Source organism: Erinaceus europaeus, chromosome 14 (assembly GCF_950295315.1).
Source record: "Erinaceus europaeus chromosome 14, mEriEur2.1, whole genome shotgun sequence".
NCBI lineage: Eukaryota > Metazoa > Chordata > Mammalia > Eulipotyphla > Erinaceidae > Erinaceus > Erinaceus europaeus.
In genome coordinates this window covers 76,432,360-76,456,639 of record NC_080175.1, presented here as the reverse complement: position 1 = coordinate 76,456,639, position 24,280 = coordinate 76,432,360, and the positions used below count along the sequence as shown (strand labels likewise).

At 37.9% G+C, this 24,280-nt stretch overlaps 1 long non-coding RNA gene across 2 annotated transcripts in view; it reads right to left on the bottom strand.

Annotated features, from left to right (window-relative positions):
* The window catches only part of LOC132532812 (uncharacterized), a 1,004,413-nt gene that overhangs the window by 748,251 nt on the left and 231,882 nt on the right, over positions 1-24,280 (bottom strand). The window lies entirely within an intron of this gene.

Below are 24,280 nucleotides of genomic sequence, written 5' to 3'. Positions count from 1 at the left end.
TCTTTTGGTGGTGGGAATGATGTTTAAAAAATACATAAATAAATTGATTTTGAAAAAGATTCTCAATAGGACAAATGGGGGTTGCAGACCTGTATAAATAAAAGTAGCAGTTCTTTTATAAGTCTGAGAGAGAGAGAGAGAGAGAGAGAGAGATGCACCTACTGCACTGTTTTACTACTTGTGAAGCTTCCTGCCTGCAGATGCGGACTGGGGCTTGAACACTATGATGTGTGCGCTCTACCAGGTGCACCACCAGCCAGCCCAAAGTAAATTATTTTAAAATAATAATTTTTCTTCTCTTGTTTAGCCAGTGGAATATACTAATTTTATTTTCTAGAAAAAAAAAATCACACTGTCATAAAGACATGGAGTTACAGAATTCTATTTTGTGCACACTGTTCAAAAAGCTGGGAAAATTCCAAAGTCTCATGTTCTTATTTCATGAGTATAATTTTCTTTGTCTTCTAATGCATGTGCTATATTTGGAAATGATTGTATATGATTTGTGGACTCAACATATATCTCATTCTGTTTTTTCATTATTCTGACCAGTAAGTAAATCTTCATTTAATAAACACAAACAAAAAATAAAAAAGAAAAAGAAAGGAAGGAAGGAAAGAAAGAAAACTGTTTAGTTCTTTGGCCCACTTTTCTACTGGATTAGTGTTGCTTCTTTTGTAGATCAGTACCAATTCTGATTAGATGTTTAATATCAGTGACTTGTCTGATGTGTGATGTGCAAATATCTTCTCCCATTTACTAGGTTGCCTGGTAATCCTTGTGTAGTTTGCTTTTGATTTGTAGAAGCTTTGTAATTTCATGTAATCCCATTTATTTACTCTTATTTTCATTGTCCATGCCCAGGGGGTTGAGTCTCCAAATACATCTTTGATGTGAAGGTCCTGCAAAGTTTCAGTGACATCTTCTTCTATAAATTTTAGAGTTTCTGGTCTAATATCTAGATCTTTAATCCACTTTTACTTGACCTTGTTGTATGGTGCTAGGTGGTGGTCTAGTTTCACTTTTCTACATATGGCTGTCCAATTTTCCCAGCACCATCAGTTGAAGAAACTTCTTTACCCCATTGAATTCAACTTCGCTAATTTTCAGGTCATTACTTTAGACAGGTGTGATGAATTCTATTTGACAAGCTGAAGAAACACTAAATGGCTGGGTGTCATTCAGAGGTATTTAAATCAACCTTCTAAAAACTTGGGCAAGTTTTCCTAGGGATGTCTAGGATTTGATACTCTATTTGAAGGAAAAGTTATCCCCCTCCCAATGTTATTGAAGAATAAAAAACTAAAACTTACTAAGTGGTGAAAGGTGAAAGTGAATGGCAGAATGGGAGAGAAAACTATAAATGTTCCTCTTTCATATTCACTACTCAGGGAGTTGAACTTCAGGAAATACAGGTGTCCTTGCTGGTGGATGCTGGAGTTGAATGAAGAGGAGGAAATGGAAAGAGGAGAGAAGTAAACATACTATACTGATTTGACATCTTTGGCACAAACTGAGAATTTCAGATCCCTGTTCCAATGGCAGCAAACCTTGAACAGTAAGGATTTACCCTGAGGAAGGAAAGCAAATCAAGGGAGTTATTGGTATGATGCAGAAAATTTGGATAATAAAATGCAATTTTAATTCTGCATTTGTTTTGTAATAAAAAAAAAATCCCTCCTCCTCTTTTTCTACTGGCTCTTTGTGGGTGGGTTACTCCTCTGAAATGCCTATTTCCTTCCTCTTTTGTCTTTCTGTCTTGGTCCCTGGGGAGAATGGAAATTAGCTAAGTGTGATGGGTGTTCAGGAGGCAGGCTTTGGTTCTTGGCCAAGAGAGAACTAATTCCCCAAGAGTAGCCAAAAGTATCAGCTTCACAACCGCCCTTCTTAGAGTTGAAAGGATTCCTTTGTTTCTTCAATATTCCAAACCAGGGCAGTTACAATCTGTTTTTAGAATCCAGGATCACACCTAAACAAATTTCTCAAATCAATTAACATGTACTGAACTGTGGGGAAGGAAACTGGATTGAAGATACATATGGCAAAATAAAACAAAGCCTTTATTCACAATGAATATCCAACCTTTATGGGGAGGGGATGAATACTGCTGCAGGAATTCATATCATGTTAGAATAATCATTATGCAAAGCAGACTGAAATAAACGCCTATAGAGGAATGTAACTGATGTTGTGGAGAGAAAGACAAAGGAAAATCTTGTCTTTGAAAGATGAGGAGGGTTACTAAAATGGCTCTTCAAGGCAAAGAGCATGGATTGAACAAAGTATGAAAATGGGAAGTGTCTGATGTGACTGGCAAAGACTGTATAACAAGGACTAAGAGTAACTGACTTGAGGTGTATGTAGGAAATTCCAGAATTTCTTGAAACAGATTAATTTTTTATTCTCTAATAAACTTACCTCTACAGTAATGTCAGTCTATAAAAAGAAGTTGAAACTAATTCCCCAATTCCAACACCATACTGGTGGTCAAATCTCCCTCTCTATTTGTCTATTCCATGTTTCACTTGAGAAATCCCTATTAAATTTTCTTCCTTATTAACCTTATCTGCTGACTTCTCACTGTCCTGTAACCTTGCACACCCTACTGTGCACTCTCTGTGGCCATACAACTTTTATTATTACTCAGACACTTACTATTAGAACTATTAGTCATAACAGATGTATCTGTCGCCACAAAAAAGGTATGGTGTAGTAACGAACAGAACCAAATTCTTAGTGGCTAAACATAGTAGAGACTTGTGTCCTGATCATGCCAAGTGTCCAGTGCAAGTCTATAGAAAGGTATGCTCATAATAATGGTAACACAGGAATCCAGGCTGAAAAAGAACCCTTTGATTCCACAGTCATCAAGGAAGGGAAATGGACCGGAACACTACAAATCCTCCACTCAGATGTGACACAGGTCACTTCGCTCCACATCTCATTATCCAAAGAAAATCATTTGACTAGATGTGACTCAGAGGACTCAGAAAGGATGCAGAGAAATAAAATGTTAATGAAAAGCTCTGTTGATCAACACACTGGATCACTCACATCATTAGTCTCCTTGATTCAATTTTCATTTCAGAAGTGTGGGGCTGAAACACAAGCTTCTTAGTGGTCCTGTAGGTGGTACAGTGAATTAATTATTGTACCCGTAAGGATGAGGTCTTGAGTTTGATCTGGCATCCTATATGCCAGTGTGATGCTCTGGTCCCCTCTCTCTCTCTCTCTCTCTCTCTCTATATATATATATATATATATATATATATATATATATATACATCCTTCCCTCCCTCCCTCCTTACTTCCCTCTCTTTCCTTCTCCCCTACCTCACAACCAAATAAACAAACCTTTTTGAAAAAGAAAAGTTTCTTAGGTAGTGAAATAGAGAAGACATGTAAACATACACTAGATTCATACCTCTCTACCCCTAAGTCCCACATTTTCTGAGACAATGAAAAGAGGAACAGTTGTGCACCAGGTATGTTTTCTAAAACTTTATTTATTATTCATTTTGGGTAGAGTAAAAAAAATTGAGAAATAGAGACACTGAAGTACTTCTTCACCACTTGTGAAACTTCTCCCTTGCGGCTGTAGGGACCAGGGGCTTGAACCAGGGTCCTTGTGTCTGGTATCATGTGCACTCAACTAGCTGGGCCACCACCTGGTCCCTGTGCACTAGATTTCTATGCCTAGGATACAGAGGTTCCAGGTTCTATTATTGTCACCACCATAAACCAGAACTGAAAAATGCTTTGGTTTCTCTCACTAAAATAAGTAAATCTTTTGAAAACTAAAAAAAATTAAAAGGGAAAGAAGTTTCTTTGATGGGGAAAGAGCAAAAGCTTAAGGGATGACAATCTTTTATTCACTTAGGGCTGAAAAAATGTTAACTTAGCCTTGAGTATCTTTGTTGCTCTTAACTCAAAATAGTATGCATTCCTTAGGCAATGGTAACAGACTTGGTGTGTCTCAACTGATCTTAGCAATATTTATTGGAAAAAGTCTACTTTAGATATTTTGAGAGAAGCCTATCCCTTTCAGGAGACCCCTTTAATAAGATCTATCCCAAACAAGTAAACTTAATACATACAATTTTGTGAGTAGATATTGTGAAAGTATAATTGATTATATGTGTACCAGTATTAAATTAGCTTCTATGTAAGATTATGAGTACAAATAGAATTATTCAAAAATTTTCTTAACAGAATTCTCTGCTAGTTGAGCAAATCACCATGTTTTACCTTAAATGGCTTGAAATCTCAGCATTGTTCCCATGTCAATGGCAGCCATTTGGTACTTCTTGCTCTTATGAGATGATAGCATTTACTCTAAAAATCTTGTTCAGTCATTGAACATCTTGTGGAAAATTTAGCTAGTATAGACATACACCTACTGCTTGTACTAACATTTTCTATCTACTGTTCTGGCACTTATTAGATGATTGCTTTAAAGCTATTTTTGAAGAGAGGACTTGAAAGAGGAGAATGGATCAATCACTGTTTAGCCTGCTATACCCTCTTTGATGTATGGTTACCAAAAGTCATTCTCATCACATCACAGAAGGTTTAGGTGAGACAAGCTTGTGATCTCAGCTGAATTCTTAATACACGATAGGCTGTGTAGTGTCCCCACACAGGGATGTAATTCAGTTTATAATAAAAGCTCAGTGCCCTTATCGCTGTTACTATACACAGCAGACTTACTATATACCATCTATTGTATTTTTTGGATAAAAGAAAAGTTTTAGATTAAGTCCCGACTGTCTTTCAAAGTCTAGTTAATCAATTCATAGCTGCTAATTTGCATCTGGATATCCCAATAGGGCGACATCCTGGACAATTTCTAGCTTTCCTCATGTAGTAAACCACCATCAAACTACTGTCCCCTTGTGGTGATGAGCAAATTCTGCCCATTCCACTGTAAACACAGGACTGTTTTCAAAGGACATGGAACAAGCTGGTCATCTCATTGTATTTTCCATCAACCAGAATCAGAGAATAAAGTAAAATAAGGTACAAAGAAACCTTTGTACATTGACCCTTGCTAGAAGAAATGCTCAATGGTTGAGAGAGTTCATAGATAACCTAGTTTCCCATCCCCTTCGCCTCTTGCAATAATAATGCACTTGCCACCTCAGCAAACATATTATATAATCAATACTGAGATGGCCGTCATTGCCGTTGGGCATAAAAAAATATGCATTCAAAAGGCCTGAGGATCTCCTACAGACACTCATTGTGTCAGCTAGGGCAGTTCTTAGGGTGAGTTTCCCTCCAAAAACAGACAGCTAGAGAAAATGTTGACAATGTCAAATGTCAGGCAGAGGTTCTACGGCAATGATGCATTGTGGGTCTCTCCCCTCCCCCAGCGGGTTCCTGGACATACAGTTGACTCTTGTTGATGAAGAAGCTATTTAGGGTGTCCAAATATTTTCTTAACTGTTTGTTACAGGATCCCCCCCCCCCCAGTGTCCTAATATTATAAAGGGCAGGAACTGTTCCTTGTTATTTTCATAACCACACTGGTAAATACTAATAGGACATAAGAAATTGAAGGTACCAATTTAAAAAACTAAAGGTCTAGCATAGAATATGAAGAAATATTTTTCCCTTGTAAATATTTGATATTGCTCAGATAATTTCACTCAAGAGTGAAAATGTTGGCGATAAAGCTATACTGCCAGATGGAATGAAGCAAAACATTTCATTAAAAGATTATTTGTCTCAATAAAATATTTTCTGGATTTGATTTTAATTTGAGAAAGGAGAGAGAAAACGTTTATTTTTCAAAGAGTTTATTCTTTGAGTCAAAAGTGGACCGTGCTTTCCAGGATCAGTCACTACAGCTTTATATTAAGATTTTCTAAAATACAGATTGATAGGATGTATCTCATTTATTTTGTGCAAGCCACAACTATGAAGTGATACGGAGAGTGAATAGGCATGTTAAAATGCTAACAAAGAAATCTCTTTACTAATCCCCTCCTCCTTCCCCAAAAAATATTCCAGTAAGCTTGTGGAATTTGTAATCAGGCTGCATCTGGGGGGTCAGAGATCAAAAATAAACGGTGGGCCACAACATGCAGAGCTTTTAAAAAATAATGTCACATTCTTTCATTCTCAGCATAAGAAATGGGCAACTTGTTCAGGGCAAATAATTGTTTGAACTGAGGATTTTATTATTAATCTCTGAAGACTGCTGAATTTAGGGTCACAGTAAGGGTTGATTAGGTACAAGGTGCATAAAGCTCTCCTCTGTCGATGCTATTGAAAGAAGCAAGTAATTTAGATTCAGAATTGGTCTTGGATTGAAGCTCACTCCATTACCGACCATTTTCAATTTCAGCTATACAATAAACATCAAGCTCGGCAAGGAAATTAGTACATTTGGTAATGTATTGGAAGAGATGGGTGGGTCTTTGACAAGATGACACTTATCACCAAAGCTTCAGTTAATGAAACCCTTGAGTGGTATCTGCGTTTGACATATTTTGACATTTTTTGAAATCACATCCAGCGTTTTTTCCCCCACAATGTTCTTCTTTATGAGAGAAAAAAAAATCTATCTTTAAAATGAGTACTGGAGTACGGCAGTATTATTGGGGGAAAAAATTAAAGAGATGCTGCCTGCCACTGACAGGAAGAACAAGGTACTTTTTCAAAAATTATAAGAAGCAACAGATTCATATAGTACATATTATTCAAGTGAAGCCCCCAGGCTTTTCCAGGAGAAGCTTTGGGCTTAATTGGAGCATGTGTTATCATACTTACCCTGAAAGTACCTTTCACTGTAAAATGTGATCTTAATAATATGACAATAATTTGCATTACTGCAAAAATACACACACACACACACACACACACACACACATTGGTTATTTACTGATGAAAAAAGAAATGTTTCCTCTTATAAGGAAACTGCTTGTACCTTAGTAAGAGAGAATTTTATTTTTTTTTATAAAAAGGAAACATTGACAAAACCATAGGATGAGGGGTACAACTCCACACAATTCCCACCATCAGAACTCTGCATCCCATCCCAAGAGGGGATTTTAAACGAGAAAACTATGGAAGGGGGAGAAAAAAATGATATACCTAAAGAAAAAAAAAAACAAAGTTGAGAAAGAAAAACTGCAGGGGAAAGGAAGCAAGGTACAAAATAAACAGGGGAAAAGCAGATAACAATGAAAGCATCATCTATCAACAATTTCTGGTCCCAAACTAGTTCTGACTAGATCACAACCCATATTCTCTCACCAGAGTTCTCACGTTTATGTATAATTAAATGCTGTTTTACTGCCAACTGGACTAGGTAATGAAAAAAAAAAAAAAAAACCAGAAAAAGAAGGAAAATGCTTCCAAAGTGACCAAAAATTCAGGTTCACACATTCTGAGTAGTTTTTGTTATTTCCAGTTTTTTCCCCCCTCTCTCTTTCTCTGTCTCTCTCAGAAGCTGGGTGAAATTATTATGTATTCAGATATTTTAAATCTCACACAGCTCTATTGTTCCTGCCATGTTTTTTATCCAGTGCTGAGAGAACAATTGCAACAAAAAAATACAAAGCTTTCTAAATGGGGGGCAGGTAGAGGGGGGATTTCTGAGCCCTCCAGGCTGGGGTGGCACTTAAAGCATGGTGGGCCCAGCCGGGTGGTCTCTCTCAGGCAGCATTTACCCACCACGAGGAAGAGGTCACCTTGAAGTTTGGAATGAAGAGGAAAGGAAAAGGAAAGAGCATGAGGGAGACAGAAAGAAGAGAATGAGGAAAGGGGGAAAGAACAGGCTGCTTTGTACAAGATAGAAATTCTCAACGAATTTAAAACACATAATGAGGACCTTCTTCTTCTTCTTCTTCTTCTTCTTCTTCTTCTTCTTCTTCTTCTCCTTCTCCTTCTCCTTCTCCTTCTCCTTCTCCTTCTCCTTCTCCTTCTTCTTCTTCTTCTTCTTCTTCAACTTCAACTTCCACTCTGTAAGTGATTTATTTCTGGACTCCTACCCTTCCTGACTTCCATAATCCAAATTTAAGATCTCAGCTACTACAAGGAAAGACGAGGGCTGGAAAGGGAAATGCAACTTCTGTATTAGCTCCAGCCCTTAGTATTGTCATCACAAAGACCTGCATCCTGCATTGCACTCACTGACCACTCTATCCATTCCCTCTAAAATAATAATTTTAACAGCATCTATGAACACAACGAGCTCTGTAGAGCTGTCCAACCACTTCACAGTCCTGGGCCTGATAATTATTTCCACTGTTCCTTGTTTATTCTACAGATGTAGGACATCAGTTAATTGGGTTTAAATAAAATGACGTGTCACTTGACCTCAAAAATGGAATTATAGTCCAATATAGTTTAGGATCTCAGTAGGACCTTTTATGTGAGTATATCACATAAAAGTCTCCCCTTTTTTCTTACAATTTTAATAGTAAATGTAGAATAAATTTTGAGTGGTAGGCTATTATTACAGTGCTCAGCGATACCATTTAGCTGGGAGATACTGAACTGATGCTTGTTTATGTCCATTCTTCTTAGTTGATATTCATGCCATAGCAGTAAAATACTTTGCAATGTATAAAACATATATATCAGAATGGTTGTTCACCAGTAGAGCATCTGTTATATTATAATAATGAATTATTTGTATTTCTTTAATATCATTTCAATTCCTCCCAAACTTACCCTTCTATATAGCAAGTGGCCATTTCTTTCTCATATCTTTTGCTTAGCATAGGTCTTGCTACATACTCAATGGTAAATATTTTGTAAACAATCAGTGCTCGCTTCGGCAGCACATATACTAAAATTGTAAACAATCAAACTGAAGGTTGGTCATCTATCCAGGTTAGGAGTTGTAACAACCCTAGAAGAATGATGACTTTCATCTCTTTGTACATCCATTGATCATTCTTTCAGAGTATTCTGGCGTTGAATATGATAAAAGCTGGTGGAACATTTTCACCACCGATTGCTGTTTGATCTCTCTGTATTTTAGAATGATAGTTTTTGTGATCAGCTTTGCCTGATGTCCTTGGAGCTCAATATCTTTAGAATTAAATCTCTATTATGTCTTCTGCAGGATAGAGACCAAGCACTAACTCAGCTACTTATGGTAGAGAAGCAGATCTGGGGGACCAATGGCAAATTATAAAATTTTAAGGCACATCACATATATTTCAAAATTAATTGCATTGCATTACTTATCCTCAAAGAGATGCTATGCCTACAATTCTTACATTTTTATGAATCATTTTATCTGAATCATCTTGAGGTGGCGCTTTCCAAATGGCCAGTCTAGCTTTTAGATTTCTCTGGTTCAATTTTGTTCTCATATTTTTTCAACAGTTGGTTGCCATTTCTACTCTCTCATTTTGTTTGTTCTTGTATTTTATCCCTTGGACTATCACTTTTGTGTGATTTGGAAGGAAAAACTCAAATCAAAGCACATGTTCAGTTTATTATTTTTTGAGTTTGAAAACACTTTCCCTATTTTATAATTATGAAATTCTTGATGCAAGCAATAGGCGATATTACATATAAAAGAACATGTGTATTTATAATATATATGTATTTATACATCTGAAGACACTAGTATATGAACACACTATTTATCTGTAACACATAACTCTGAAGTTGAAAGGAAAAGTAATAGAAATACCCATATGTCTACCACCAAAATACTCCTCTCATGTACTCCTCTCTGTACATATCTGTCTCCCCATTAACAGGGACCATTCTTTCAAGTTTTGTGTTTAAAAATCCTAACTCCCCACCCCCTTCAGTTCTCTTACTTTATGCATTATTTCTGTATGAGTCTGCTTTGATAATTATGCTGCAATAGTAACTTCTACCAAGAAATTTTTATCTCTTCCACCAAGCACACATTCTATGTAATCTGGTTGTGTGTGTGTGTGTTATCCTTCAATAATTTTGATTGTGTTCCATGTCCTGTTCATTCCAGAATGTAGGCTAAAGGAGTCCCTATTTCCTTCTGACTGCAAAGGAAAAGAGCAGTGACAAAACCAGGAGAAAGCCTTTAGAATTTCTACCGGGAAGTTCTATCAGTTCTATCATGCTTCATTGGTCAAATCTATCATCACTGGAGAGATTTCAAGAGACATCCAAATGGGAGGAAGACTGCAAAAGACATGGAGAAAAACAGGAACATACACTCAATCCCCCAGATCAGAAAAGCCAGTTAATAGTGGAGAAAAATAATAAAAATGATCACAATCTAGTCACAAATATGTATGTCTCAGCCCTCAAGATAATAATAAACTCTCTCACTTTGATGGTTATATTTGGGAGGTGGGAGGATGGGAATACAGACCTTTGGTAGTAGGTATCCTGTTGAACTATACATTGTAATCTTACAATCTTGTAATAAACTATTAATAACATAAAATTTTTAAAAAGTGAAAATAATAAGTTCACTCCATATCCAAGGCAAATAACTTAAATGATGATTCCAAGCACATCCTTGGATTCCAGGTTCAGAATTCTGTCATTATCTTAACATGGAGTTCAGATATAGCTGCTCTTCATTGGAAAGTCATGAATTCAAGTTAAAAGTGTCTGCCAAGCATAGTAATTCTGAAATCCCATGAGCCCTTCACCATATGGAGAAGAAATATCAAGTTGATTAGTCTGCTCTCTGTCTAGCTTCCCAGTCTATGGCTGTAGACAACTTTTGACTCCACCCTCTGGGCTACTCTTACTGGGGCTCTTACTTATCATTATCCTCATTGGACCACATCTGAAAAGAACACTGGAAAACATTCTCTTTTTTTGGTGGTGGTTGTAGGTTAATTTTTTTTTTTCTTCCTGCTCTTAGAACAGGCACAAATTCTTCTCATGGGGGTTGATGACTATTTTGACAGTACAAGTCTCCCAACTCAGCTTTTTGTACTAACACCAAATTGGCAGTTCTTTTCAAGACATGTTCCTCTATATCTAGACTTCAACAGAGGATCTTTTGGGCTTATTAGATTTCTCTGCGAGAGCTATATCCTCAGGACAGTTTTTAAGTCACTTATTCACCTGAAAAGAATTACCATTTATTGCTGTGATATAAGGCTTCAGCTGCATTTTGTGGTCAACCCAGCAGAGCAACAATATTATAAGCTTAAGTCATTGAAGGAAATGTGTAGTCATGTGGACGCAGGCATGCCTGTATTTTGTTGTCACTATGGCTTCAACATTTAAGGCAGAGATAGATAGAGGGAAAGTCGACACAGCCTTCTCCAGTGCAGTGAGAGCTGGGCTCAGACTTGGTTTGCGCATATGATAAAGCAGGCACACTATCCAGGTGAGCTATTTTGGTAATCTTAATTCCTTATCATACAGTATTAGCATAGATTCAAACAAATAGAAACAATTTTTCAAATCACCTCCACAAAACTATCCATTCAACTTTACAGAAAACCTTTTTCTCCAGTTAGAAATAAATTGTGGCCACTATAGGTTTCCTGGGAGAAATTTAATAATTCTAGGAATGTTTGCAGCTCTTCCCTCATCAAGAACCTTTAGGCTTATAGAATCCTTAAATTAGTCTTAATGAAATTTAAGCAGTTAACAATTCTTTCATTTATATACTTGATATATTAAAGTAAAATAGAAGAAAGCCTTAGGAGCCAGGCATTGGTTCACCTGGTTAAATGCATACATTACAGTGTGCAGGTTCAAACTCCTGGTCCCCACCTGCGGGGGAAAAGCTTCATGAATGGTGAAGCAGTGCTGCAGGTGTCTCTCTGTCTCTATCTATCTCTCCCCTCTCAATTTTTAACCAATAGAAAATAAATAAAAATATTAAACAATTTAAAAAAAGAGAAAGACTTCAATCACCCCCACCACCACCACTGCTCAGTTCCAGATTTTCACAGTCCCAGGTATCAGACCCGAAGCCTTCTGGGTACTACTTGCAATATCTCCCTATCCTTAATCCATTGAGTTTTTGCTGAACTGGCAATCAAATCATTTAGAAGGGGATCTGAATCTGGGATGCTTTGTTTAGGGTCTCACCAGCAAATGAAAAAATATTAAAAGCAAAAGGAATTCCAAATGAAAGAACTTAAATGAGCATACACATAATTTGATACTGTTAGCTATTAGTATCCAGACAAATATGGGAAAGATGTTCCCATTAACAAGAATTAAAAGATGCTGATTAGCTGTAGACCTGAGCTGTAGGAGTTACTCAGGGAGGGGGAGGGGAGTTACTCAACTCTTCCCCTAAGCATTCTTTATTAGAATACTAGTTCCCGGAGTTCAGTGGTAGCACAGCGGGTTAAGCGCAGGTGGCACAAAGCACAAGGACCCCCGTAAGTTTTCTGGTTGGAGCCCCGGGCACCCCACCTGCAGGGAGTCGCTTCACAGGCGGTGAAACAGGTCTGCAGGTGCCTATCTTTCTCTCCCGCTCTCTGTCTTCCCCTCCTCTCTCCATTTCTCTCTGTCCTAACCAACAACAACAACAACAATAATAACTACAACAATAAAACAACAAGGGCAACAAAAGGAAATAAATAAATATTAAAAAATTAAAATATTAGTTCCTATTCATTGCCATTCTTTCAAAATTCACTGTGTGTCATTACTTTGAGGTACCACTCCAGGCTCTGTCTCATGATTATGCTGTTGTGGTGACTCATATTTAATTTCACTCAACTCTCATATTTTCTGTCATAGTTGATCCAGTCTTTCCTGAATATTCCTCTATAAACTGATTTATGGTAAAATGTTTTATTCACCTTAAGTGATAAAATCTATTGAAAGTTGGTTGGATATGCTAGTGATTTTTCCACTGGTATAAATTAACATAAACTATTAACTCTGAAAATCATAAAAAATATTTATTCTACCAGCTTCCATTTCTGACAAAACTTTGTAACATGGTTCAGTTCTGTGTGTGTGTCTCTCTCTCTGTCTCTCTCTCTCTCTCTCTCTCACACACACACACACACACACACACACCCATAAATCTAGATAAAATCTGAGACACAAAGTGCTTTTCAAATAAACAACAGTTGAAAGAATTCATCACCTCTAAACCAGACCTACCAGGGATACAAAAATGACTCACATGAAATGAAAATATAAATATAAAATGACCTCATTCACAGAGGGGAATAAATAAAACCAGGAAAAAAAGTGAAGCCTAAAGAAGATCATGGATTTAATAAAGAAAAAGAATAGAACTCAAGTCAACAAAGGATTGGGAGGAAGTAGAGAGGGGGCTCAAAGGACCTTGGTGGAAGGATATCAAGGCTTCTGCGGGGGGTAATGCTTTTTGAGGAGGTAAAAATATACTTCAGAACACTTACAGATTTATAAACTAAGGCTACCCAAAGAACAGCAGAAAAATCATTAAATTTAGCTTAAAGGTTTTGCAGACTCAGCAAGATAGTTATAATTACTGGTTTATAATCACACAAAAAAAGAGAAGAGGTCAGAGTCCAGAATTTTAAAACACTTTCTCCTTGGCAGAATTGTTCAGTTCTAGAATGAACAACTGAGAAGCTAAGTGTAACTTTGACATGTTTATGAAGCTACAGGGAAGGAGATGGTATCCCAGAGCCCACCATGGTGATGAGTAGAGGGAGCAATCTCATTGAGAGTAACACCAAAAGGAGTCTAATAGAATAAATAGAGTAAACCACAAATTATACAAGTTCTTATAGTTCATCCTTGAATTATCAGCCTTCTTGAATTGAATTAAATTATTTTTTTTCTTTACCAAAGCACTGTTCAGCTCTGGCTTATGGTGGTGTGGGGAATGAAGCTGGGAACTTGGCGCTTCAGGCATGAAAAGCTGTTTGTACAACCATGATGCTATCTTCCCCACATAACTTCTTGAGTAAGAATGGAAACACTACCATATTACTAGAGCCTTCAGCTATTCAACAGTGCTTGTGGAATTAGATGCCTTGCAGAACCTCCCAAATGCCATTTTAGAGGAAGACAACTACACCCTTAGGTACAAAACTATTTATAAAAGACAATTTAGAAAGATATACCCATAGTAAATACATCAGTTTTTTTCAGCCTGATATATATATACACACACATATATATACATTCAAATAGATATATACATATGTATATATGTCATATATACATACATATCAAGAGAAATAATAAGAATGTTCAAAGAAGTATCACAATAATAGTCGAAAACTTTAGGGTACAAATCTATGATATATGTAACAATAGAATAACTAAATTATGGCATAGAAAGCAGTGACAATGGAGAAACTGTGTCAGAATTATATAAGCAAAAAAAAATCAAATAGCCAAAAATACACAATGCATAGTTCCATTTACAGAGAATAAAATATCTGTCAAAATGAACTTGATAGTATTGAAGAAGCATTTTAATATCAAGAAAGTAAGAAAGATCAGGACAATGATACTCATGATGGAGGTTCTCTGGGTGGTGGCAGAGAGCAGTGGCTAGATGTAGAGCAGAACTTCAATGTTTTTTTTCTTCACTTAGGTGCTACTTACATGGGTGTTTGCTTTCTGATAAGTCAGATTTTTGTGTTTTATTTTATATATAATTCTGTATATAGGATGCATGTCTTGGTTTAAAAATTGCTAAGAAATTTTCACTACTTTAGCACCTAAATTCATCTCATATGGTGCATGAATCCTACTTTTTAAAAGACATATAATATTTATTTTTATCTTACTCATCCCTTATTTATTTTCTTTCTTTCTTTTTCTTTCTTTTCCTCTTCTTCTTTGCCACCAGGTTATTGCTGAGACTTAGTGCTGGCACTATGAATCCACCTCTCCTGGCAACCATTTTTTTTCCTTTTTAAAATTTTCTTTCTTTCTTTCTTTCTTTCTCTCTCTCTCTCTCTCTCTCTTTCTTTCTCTCTCTTTTATTCGGTAGGAAACAGAGAAATTGAGGGGCTATAGGGGTACAGAGAGAGGAAAAGAGAGAGGCACCTGCAGACTGGTTTCACCACTTATAAATCATCTTCCCTGCAGATGGGGAGCAGAGGCTCCAACCTGGGTCCTTGAGCTTGAAAATATGTGTTTGACTGGGTGTGCCCCTGCCTGCCCCGCTTACTTATTTTCCTCAGCCAAGCCAAGAGTAACTTATATAAAGAACATATTTGATAAATTCTGAAGTAAATATATGCTGTAAAAACAAAAGTTGTTTATTTAAAAATCACTTATGGTTATCTACCGGCAGTGGCACTTAGGGACTGCCTCTGTTGTCATCTACCTTCCAAAAGAGAGAGAATGAGAGAGAGCAAGAGAGAGTGAGAGAGAAGGAAAACTAGAGACAATTATTATTTTTTTGAACTACTAGAACATCATACAATCTAAAAACTGGTTAATTGTACAGTTACACAGTCATACTTAGAGACCACCATATCAAGCAGTGCAGCCCCAGCCCAGGGATTAGTGAATGGAGGTCTGGCTTGTCACCTGTATGAGGTAGACCATTATTTTTGATCAGCATAGATGCTGAAATCCTGAAAAAAAAATTTAGCAAACCGATTCAGTTTTATATTAAAAAGATAATATATCATCACAAAATGGGATTTAGCCTGGGTATGCAAAGATGTTTTATATGTCAGTCAATGAATGTAACATAGAACATCAACACCAGGAAAGTGAAAAAAAACCTGCATGATTATCTCAATAGACACAATAAAGCTTTTGGCAAGATTTGACATAATTTTGTGATTAAAAAATGTTTTTAAAATGGACATTAATGAAATATTAACAAATTCACAGACATCATCTATCCAGTGGTGAGAAACTGGAAGGTTTCCTTCTTAGATAAGGAAAAAAACAAAGCTGTCCACTCTCTCTGATGTGATTCAACAGAGGCCTGGATGTTCAATAACAATTAAGCAAGAAAAATAGAAAAGAAATCTAAATTGGAAGAGAATAAAGTCATCACTATTTGAAAATGATATGATAGTATACATAGAAAATCCTAAAAAAGGGTTCTGGTGATGGAACACCTGGTATTGAGCACATACTACAATATACAAGGATCTAGGTTCAAGCCCCCAGCCCCCACCTGTAGGGGGAAGCTTCAGGAGTAGTGAAGCAGTGCTGCAGGTGTCTCTACATCTCTTCCCCCATAACTTCCCTTCTCAATTTCTCTCTGTCTGTATCCAAAACTAATCAAGAAAATTAAAAAAAAAAACTAAAAATGTTTGAGCCGCACAGCTATATACAAGATGCTGGGTATTATACAGCAAACCCTAACAAAGGGATTTTTCAAAGTTAACCCAATTCCCAAATAATGTGATGATAACAATAACTATCCATTGTCTTCTTGAACCCTAAGACAGAAGGAACCTCACATTTCCACTATAGAGCCTATATTTCCCCAGTCCTGGAACCTTAGGGTGGGGCCCACTTTCCTGCATGCTTATCTCAATTCATACCAAATAATAATTGTATCCACCGATTGCAACCTAATCAATGCAACGAGTGCCACCCCAGCATGTTTAACTTCAGACTGTGTCCAGAGACTTCAGATGTGGAATGACAACCCTTCAGCTTCCTCACTCGGGTGAGAACTTTCCTTTCATAGTATTCTCTAATTCCATTCCAGGTGGCCCACTCCCTAATAAAACCCCCAAACCTAGATATAGACCAGGTCCCCTGAGATAGAGCATATGTTCACACGTGCCCATAAGCCAGGGAAAAATATATACCTGAAAGCAGAAGTACACAAGAGTCTGCAATGAGTATCCCCCAACACTTCATCTGCACTATTCCAGCCTTTAGGTCCATGATTGTTCAACAATTTGTTTGGCTTTATATGTTAACTCTCTTTTCAGCCACCAGGTTCCAGATGCCAGCATCATGCCAACCAGACTTCCCTGGACTGACGACCTCACCAATGTGTCCTGGAGCTCCGATTCCCCAGAGACCCACCCTACTAGGGAAAGAGAGGTAGACTGGAGTATGGATCCACCAGTTAATGCCCATGTTCAGTGGGGAAGCAATTACAGAAACCAGACCTTCCACCTTCTGCAACCCACAAGGACCCTGGGTCCATACTATCAGAGGGATAGAGAGTGGGAAAGCTATCAGGGGAGGGGATGAGATATGGAGATCTGGTGGTGGGAACTGTGAGGAATTGTACCCCTCCTATCCTACGGTATTGTTAATGTCTCCTTTCTTAAATAAATAATAATAAAAAAAATGTTTGAGCCGCTGCTCCCTACCTGCAAGGGTGAAGCTTCACAAATAGTAAAGCAGGTCTGTAAATGTCTATATTTCTCTCTCCATCTCCCCTCCTCTCTCAATTTCTCCCTATCCTATCCAATCCAATAAAATGGAAAAAATGGCTGCCAGGAGCAGTGGATTCATAGTGCTGGCACTTAGCCCCAGAGATAAGCCTAGTGAAAAGAAAAGAAAGGGAGGGAGGGAGGGAGGGAGGGAGGGAGGAAGGAAGGAAGGAAGGAAGGAAGGAAGGAAGGAAGGGAAAGAAAGGAGGAAGAAAGGAAGGAAGGGAGGGAGGGAGCAAGAAAGGAAGGAAGGAAGGAAGAGAGAGAAAGGAAGAGATAGAAAGTGAGAGAGAAGGGAAGTCCTAAATAATCCAGTAGAAAACTGTTAGAAATAGTTAAGCAATATACCAAGATGGCTGACTAGAAAATTAATACGTAAAATTCAGTGGCATTTCTCTATGCAAGAAATGAACTAGAAGAAATCAATAAAATTTATAATAACAGCAAAATAATTAAGTACCTTGGTATAGATTTAATTAAAGAGATAAAATTGCTATACATTAAAGAATACAGAAAGAAATATAAGGCACACGAAAACAGGAATGATATTTCATGTTCATGGACTGGAAGAATTAATATCATGGAATGAACATAGCCAAAGTAAGATGCAGATTTGATGCAATGCTAATCAAAGTCCCACTAAATTTCTTTAAGGAATAGAAACTTATCTCAAGACACAAAAGACTAAGAATTGTCAAAGTAATCATGAGAAAAGGAACAAGAATGGAGGTATCACATTTCCTAAATTTAAACTATATTTCATGTCTATAATAATCAAAACTGCATAACAACTTTGACAAAAAATAGATACTCAGGTCAATGGAATTGAAAGCCCAGGAATAAACCTTTCTACATATAGACAGTTATTTTTTAATAATCTTTTTTCATTAAAGAGGTTAATAGTTTACAGTAAACACAGTTGTTGATATATGTGTTACACAGAGAAAGGAGAGTCTTTTAAATAAACTGTATTAGAGAAATGGGGTTGTGACATGCAAGAGAAAAAAAAAAAGACTGCCACACCTCACTGTACATAAAAATCAACCCAAAATGGGTCAGAGAACTGGATGGGGATGGTAGACTAGCAACTGTAAAATACATAAGAGAAATCATTGAAAGAATAATTCTTTACAGCAAGGAAAATGAAAGAGAAATTAACAGGATTACATCAAACTAAAAAACTTCTGCACAAAAAAAGGAACCATCACCAAAGCAAAAAGACACCTAGCTGAATGTTTACATAACATAAATCAGATAAAGGGCTAATAAACAAAATATAAAGAGTACACAAAACCCAGCAACAATAATAAGGAACAAAATTGCTGTAAGTGGGGAGTTCTGAACAGACCCACCAAAGAAAAGATGCAGATGATCAATACACATGTGAAAAATGCATTGCTTATCAGAGAAATGCAAAAGCAAGACACGAATGCCACACATTAGAAAGAGGTTACCTGAGGGGCCACATGGTGGCGCACCTGGTTGAGCACACCTGTTGCAGTGCAAAAGGACCCAGGTTCAAGCCCCTGGTCGCCACCTGCAGGAGGAAAGCTTCACAAGTGGTGAAGCAGGGCCGCAGGTGTCGCTCTATCTCTCCCTCTTCCTCTCAATTTCTGGTTTTCTCTATCAAATAAATAAAGATAATAAAAATTATAAAAAATAAACATTAAAGGGAGTCCGGTGGTAGCGCAGCAGGTTAAGTGGACATGGTGCGAAGGGCAAGGAGGATCCCGGTTCGAGCCCCAGCTCCCCACCTGCAGGGGAGTCACCTCACAGGCGATGAAGCAGGTCTGCAGGTGTCTATCTTTCTCTCCCCTTCTGTCTTCCCCTCCTCTCTCCATTTCTCTGTCCTATCCAACTACAACAACAACAACAATAATAACTACAACAATGATGGAACAACAAGGGCAACAAAAGGGGAAAAAATGGTCTCTAGGAGCCGTGGATTCGTGGTGCAGGCACCGAGCCCTGGCAGTAATCCTGGGGGCAAAACAAACAAATATTAACAATCTCTTTAGAAAGAAGTCGAAATCTATTTAGAAACAGTCGAAAAATCTATCTTGCTCTTCAGTTAATGATCCAATTGTTGGCCAAACCTCAAGTCTGCTGATAACAAAGCTTTTTCCCTCGTTTTCTCTGCACTTTACTTGCTTTTTGTGAGAAACAATTCCCCCTCCTCACTTTCTAACTCCCCACGTCCTGTGTTCTATCTTATCCTGATGTTTTATCAAACCTCTCCCCCACCATGTGGAATTGTGGAAGGTAATTTTTTTATTATAGTCAGAGCTCATAAGTTATGGTTTGTCATGTATCTAAGTAAAAAACAGGCATAAAATGAATCAACTTGAGTGCAGTGACCTATTTCCTCTTTTTGTAGAAATCATCACAGAGAGGTTAGAGAGAGGAGGCTGCTATTGTAGTGATAAAGCTAGTCTATTATCCAAGTGGGTCTAATCCAACTTATATACTCACTTTCTACTCAGGTTTTCTATATTTTTTATTGTTGTTGTAGTTATTATTGTTGTTGATGACAAATGTTGTTGGATAGGACAGAGAGAAATGGAGAGAGGAGGGGAAGACAGAGAGGAGGAGAGAAAGACAGACACCTGCAGACCTGCTTCACCATCTGTGAAGCGACTCCCCTACAGGTGGGGATCCTGAGGCTCGAACCGGGTTCCTTATGCCGGTCCTTGCACTTCGCGCCACATGCGCTCAACCCGCTGCGCTACCGCCCAACTCCCCATTTTTCTATATTATTTCCCAGAAAATCATCAAAGCCCCTCTCTCTCTTTTAAACAATATTTTATTTATTTATTTGACTGAGACAGAGAGAAATCGAGAAGGAAGGGGAAGATAGAGAAGAGAGAAAGAGACACCCGCAGCACAGTTTCACTGCTTGCAAAGCTTTCCATTTGCAGGTAGGAACTGGGGCTTGAACCTGATTCCTTGCAGTCCACCAGGTGCACTGCTACCCAGCCCCAAATTCTTTCTCTTTATGAGGAACTAGTTGGAGGCTCCTGCTTCTGCTCCTCCTCCTCCTCCTTATTGCCCCTCTTACTCTCTTCATTATCATCCATTACTTTTTTCCTACACAGAACACAGTCACACATCAGTAACTATCAGTAGGAACGCATTCAACTTACTTTCCCTACTTTACTCTTTTTTTTTTTTAGCCTACCTCTATGTAAGCACGTTGCTAGATTATTCAGACTAGATCTCAGCAGCGCCTTCAACTATTATATACATACAGGGAGTTGGGCGGTAACGCAGTGGGTTAAGTGCAGGTGGCAAAGTGCAAGGACCGGCTCAAGGATCCTGATTGGAGCCCCCTGGCTTCCCACCTGCAGGAGAGTCGCTTCACAGGCAGTGAAGCAGGTCTGCAGGTGTGTATCTTTCTCTCCCCCTCTCTGTCTTCTCCTCCTTTCTCTATTTCTCTCTGTCCCATCCAACAGTGACAACATCAATAACAACTACAACAATAAAACAAGGGCAACTATTATATGCATACATGCAGATGCATCATTGAGAACTTTAAATAACCAGTTAATTCCAGTCTCACATTTAACATTTTTGAACTGCTGTCCCCAGAGTAGCTAACTCTTGCACTTGGAAATCTCCCTGAACAGACTCAGCAGAGGAAGTCATCTTGATCTCACGACTGTACCTTGGTGGAAAAAAAAAATTCAGAGTGTGTTTGAGAATGCCAACAACGGCCCAGAATGTGGAAATGGATTCATTGTGGCAATGGCAGAGAGAGAGAAAGGGATGATAAGGCCATCTCAATTTTTATTGTTCTGTAGGTCTCCTTTTAAACTCATCAAATAAGGTGCTGAGATGAGCCCTCTTTCCTAGAGCTCCACAATCAAAGTGAAGATGCCACAAATACTCACATGGTAAAGGAAAGTCCAATGGGGACAATATAAGAAGCAAAGCACTGCAGTGCTCATGGAATCCATTACTGGCTACTGACCAACTTGGACAATAGACTAGCTTTATCACTACAATAGCAGCCTCCTCTCTCTAACCTCTCCGAGATGAGTGGTACCAATCGCAGATTTTTACAAAAAGAGGAAATAGGGCCACTGTACTCAAGTTGACTCATTTTATACCTACGTTTTTCACTTAGGTGTGCGACAAACCATAACTTATGATCTCCGACTATAATACAAAAGTTACCTTCCACAATTCCAAATGGTGGGGCAGATGTTTGATAAAACATCCGGATAAGATAACACAGGACCTGGGGAGTCAGACAGTCTGATTTTTTTTAATGTCTAGAAAACTAGTTTTACTGACCAGAAGATATTGTTTTAGTAACAAATAAAATTTGACTGAGACCCATGAATTGTATATGAACTAGCATTTCTCTCAAGGTTATTTGAGAGTCTTACTTTCATAATCATGCAAAAAAAATTTCCTTCAATTGACCTTTATCGCTAATGCATGTGGTAAATATTATTTATCTTATTGAGTGGTTTACAGTACCGCCTTTTAAAATTCAGGCACAACCTCTCATCCCCACTTACTTGGTGTCTTGGAAGACACAACAGGATCCCAATGTCCCTTCATCTTGTCCCTTTCTCTCCTTCTCCAAAATCCTTTGCTTTGGTACAATGCATCACACCCTGTCCAAGTTTCATGTTATGTTTTACCCTACTGTTCATTGTTCTTAAGTTCCATCTCTGAGTGAGATCATTTGGCAATGGTCTATCTCTTTCAGGCTTGTCTCGTTCAACATGATGCCTTAGTAACCCTGAACAAGTTAATTTAACACCTCTGAACTTAAGTTTACTTATTTAGATGAACTAGGCATAAGAATATATTTCATGGAGTAGTAACGAGGGTGAAATGAGCCAACATAAATTAAAGTAATAGGTGCAGCTGAGACTTAAGGAAGGGAGGAACACACAAAAAATGCATAAAATATGTATAGACATAGATATAGGTAGTGACAGATACAAAGTCAACATATATCTATGACCATGGGAGAGTTATTGCAATTTCCAATGGGGGATACAGGGACACAGAACTCTGGTGGAGGGAATGGTGTGGAATTATAGCCCTGTTATCTTATAATTTTATAAATCAATCATAAATTTTTATAAAAAGGATACCCTTTTATTATTATTATTCAACATAGATTTGGAAATTGTGTTAATAGGAACTAGACAAGGAAACAATTAAATGGATTCATTGAAAAAGAAATAAAACTAGGGGCTGGGTGGTGGCACACCTGGTTGAGCGCACATGCTACAGTATGCAAGGACCCAGGTTCAAGCCCCTAGCCTCACCTGCAGGGGGAAGGCTTCATGAGTGGTAAAGCAGGGCTTTACGTGTCTGTCTCTCTCCCCCTCTGTCACCCACTTCCCTCTCCACTTCTGGCTATCTCTATCTATAAATAAAGATTTTGAAGAGAAAAAAAAAGAAAGAAAAATATATCTGCAGAAGACATAATATGCATGAAAAACCCTACGCAATCTCATGAAATTATTGGAAACTAAATCTAGTAAAGTGGTGGCAGACCATTTTTGTTATTTTTTTATTGATTTACAAGTTTGTAACATTACAAGGGTTTGGCTTCACTCCACTCCCACCATCAAAGCTGTGTCCCACTCCCCTAAGAATAACCATTATTGTTCTCTCAAAGTCTTAGAGACAAGCTAGCTACTTCTTCTTTTTTTTTTTTTGGCAAGTTAATGTGTTTCAATTCTCCATAATCCACATGTGACTGAAGCCAGTTAGTAATTATCTTTCATTTCCCTCCCTACTTTATTAAGCATAATCACTTCCATTTCTACCCACTTTGCCCTGAAGGACACAGCATCATCTTTTTAATTGCAGAGTAGTATTCCATGGAATATACATCCCATAACTTCTTCAGCTAGTCATCTGCTAAATGTTTTCAGTCTTTGGCTATTGTTAATAATGCTACTATAAACGTAGGGGTGACTCTCTGTAATACATTTTCCATAGTGGCACCACCAGTTTACATTCTCACCAACAGTGTAACAGAGTTCTTCTTCCTCGACATTCTTGTCAACACTTACCATTTCCTATTTTGTTGATGGAGGCCATTCTCATTGGTTTGAGGTGGCATCTCAATGTGGTTTTACTTTGTATTTCACTAATGATAAGTGAAGCGGGGCATTTCCTCATGTGTCTGTGAGCCATGTACATCCTTTCTTTAGAAAACTGTCTATTCATTTATCTTGCTCATTTTAATTGGGTTCTTTTTTTTTCCTCCAGGGTTATCAATGGGGTCCGGCGCTTGAACAATGAATCCACTGCTCCTAGAGACCAGTTTTTCCATTTTTGTTGTTGTTGTTGTTGGATAGGATAGAGAGTAATTAAGAGAGGAGAGTAGTATAGGAATCCATGAACTGACTAGAAGGTATAGAATCTAAGTATTCAGGAAGTCGGGCAGTAGTACAGCGGGTTAAGCACAAGGACCGGCTAAGGATCCTGGTTCGAGCCCCCGGCTCCCCACAGGGGCATTACTTTATAGGCTGTGCAGGTCTGTAGGTATCTGCAGGTGTCTATCTTTCTCTCACCCTCTCTGTCTTCCCCTCCTCTCTCCATTTCTCTCTGTCCTATCCAACAACGACGACAACAATAATAACTATGACAATAAAACAACTAGGGCAACAAAAGGGAATAAATAACTATTTTTAAAAAAGAATCTAAGTAATCCTTGAGATCCATGGAAAGAAATTCTCTAAAGACATTTCCCAAATTCTAGGAACCCCTTTCTCTTCACTTCCTAGTATTATTTTCTTCATGGCTAATATCTGACCTGGAGTTTCTATGTCTACCTTTATATGCAACTCCATAGGTACTTTCTCCAAGTTTCTCAATTTTGATAAAGTCTTCCATTATTAGTCAGTGAGCATGGCAGGTCCTGGTTTATCACCCTCACAGCAGAAGTGGCTGCTGCAACCCTGTTCCCGGAACACATTCCAATAATCTGTAGAGAAGATTTTCTTTCCTTTTTAAAATTTATTTGTAAAATG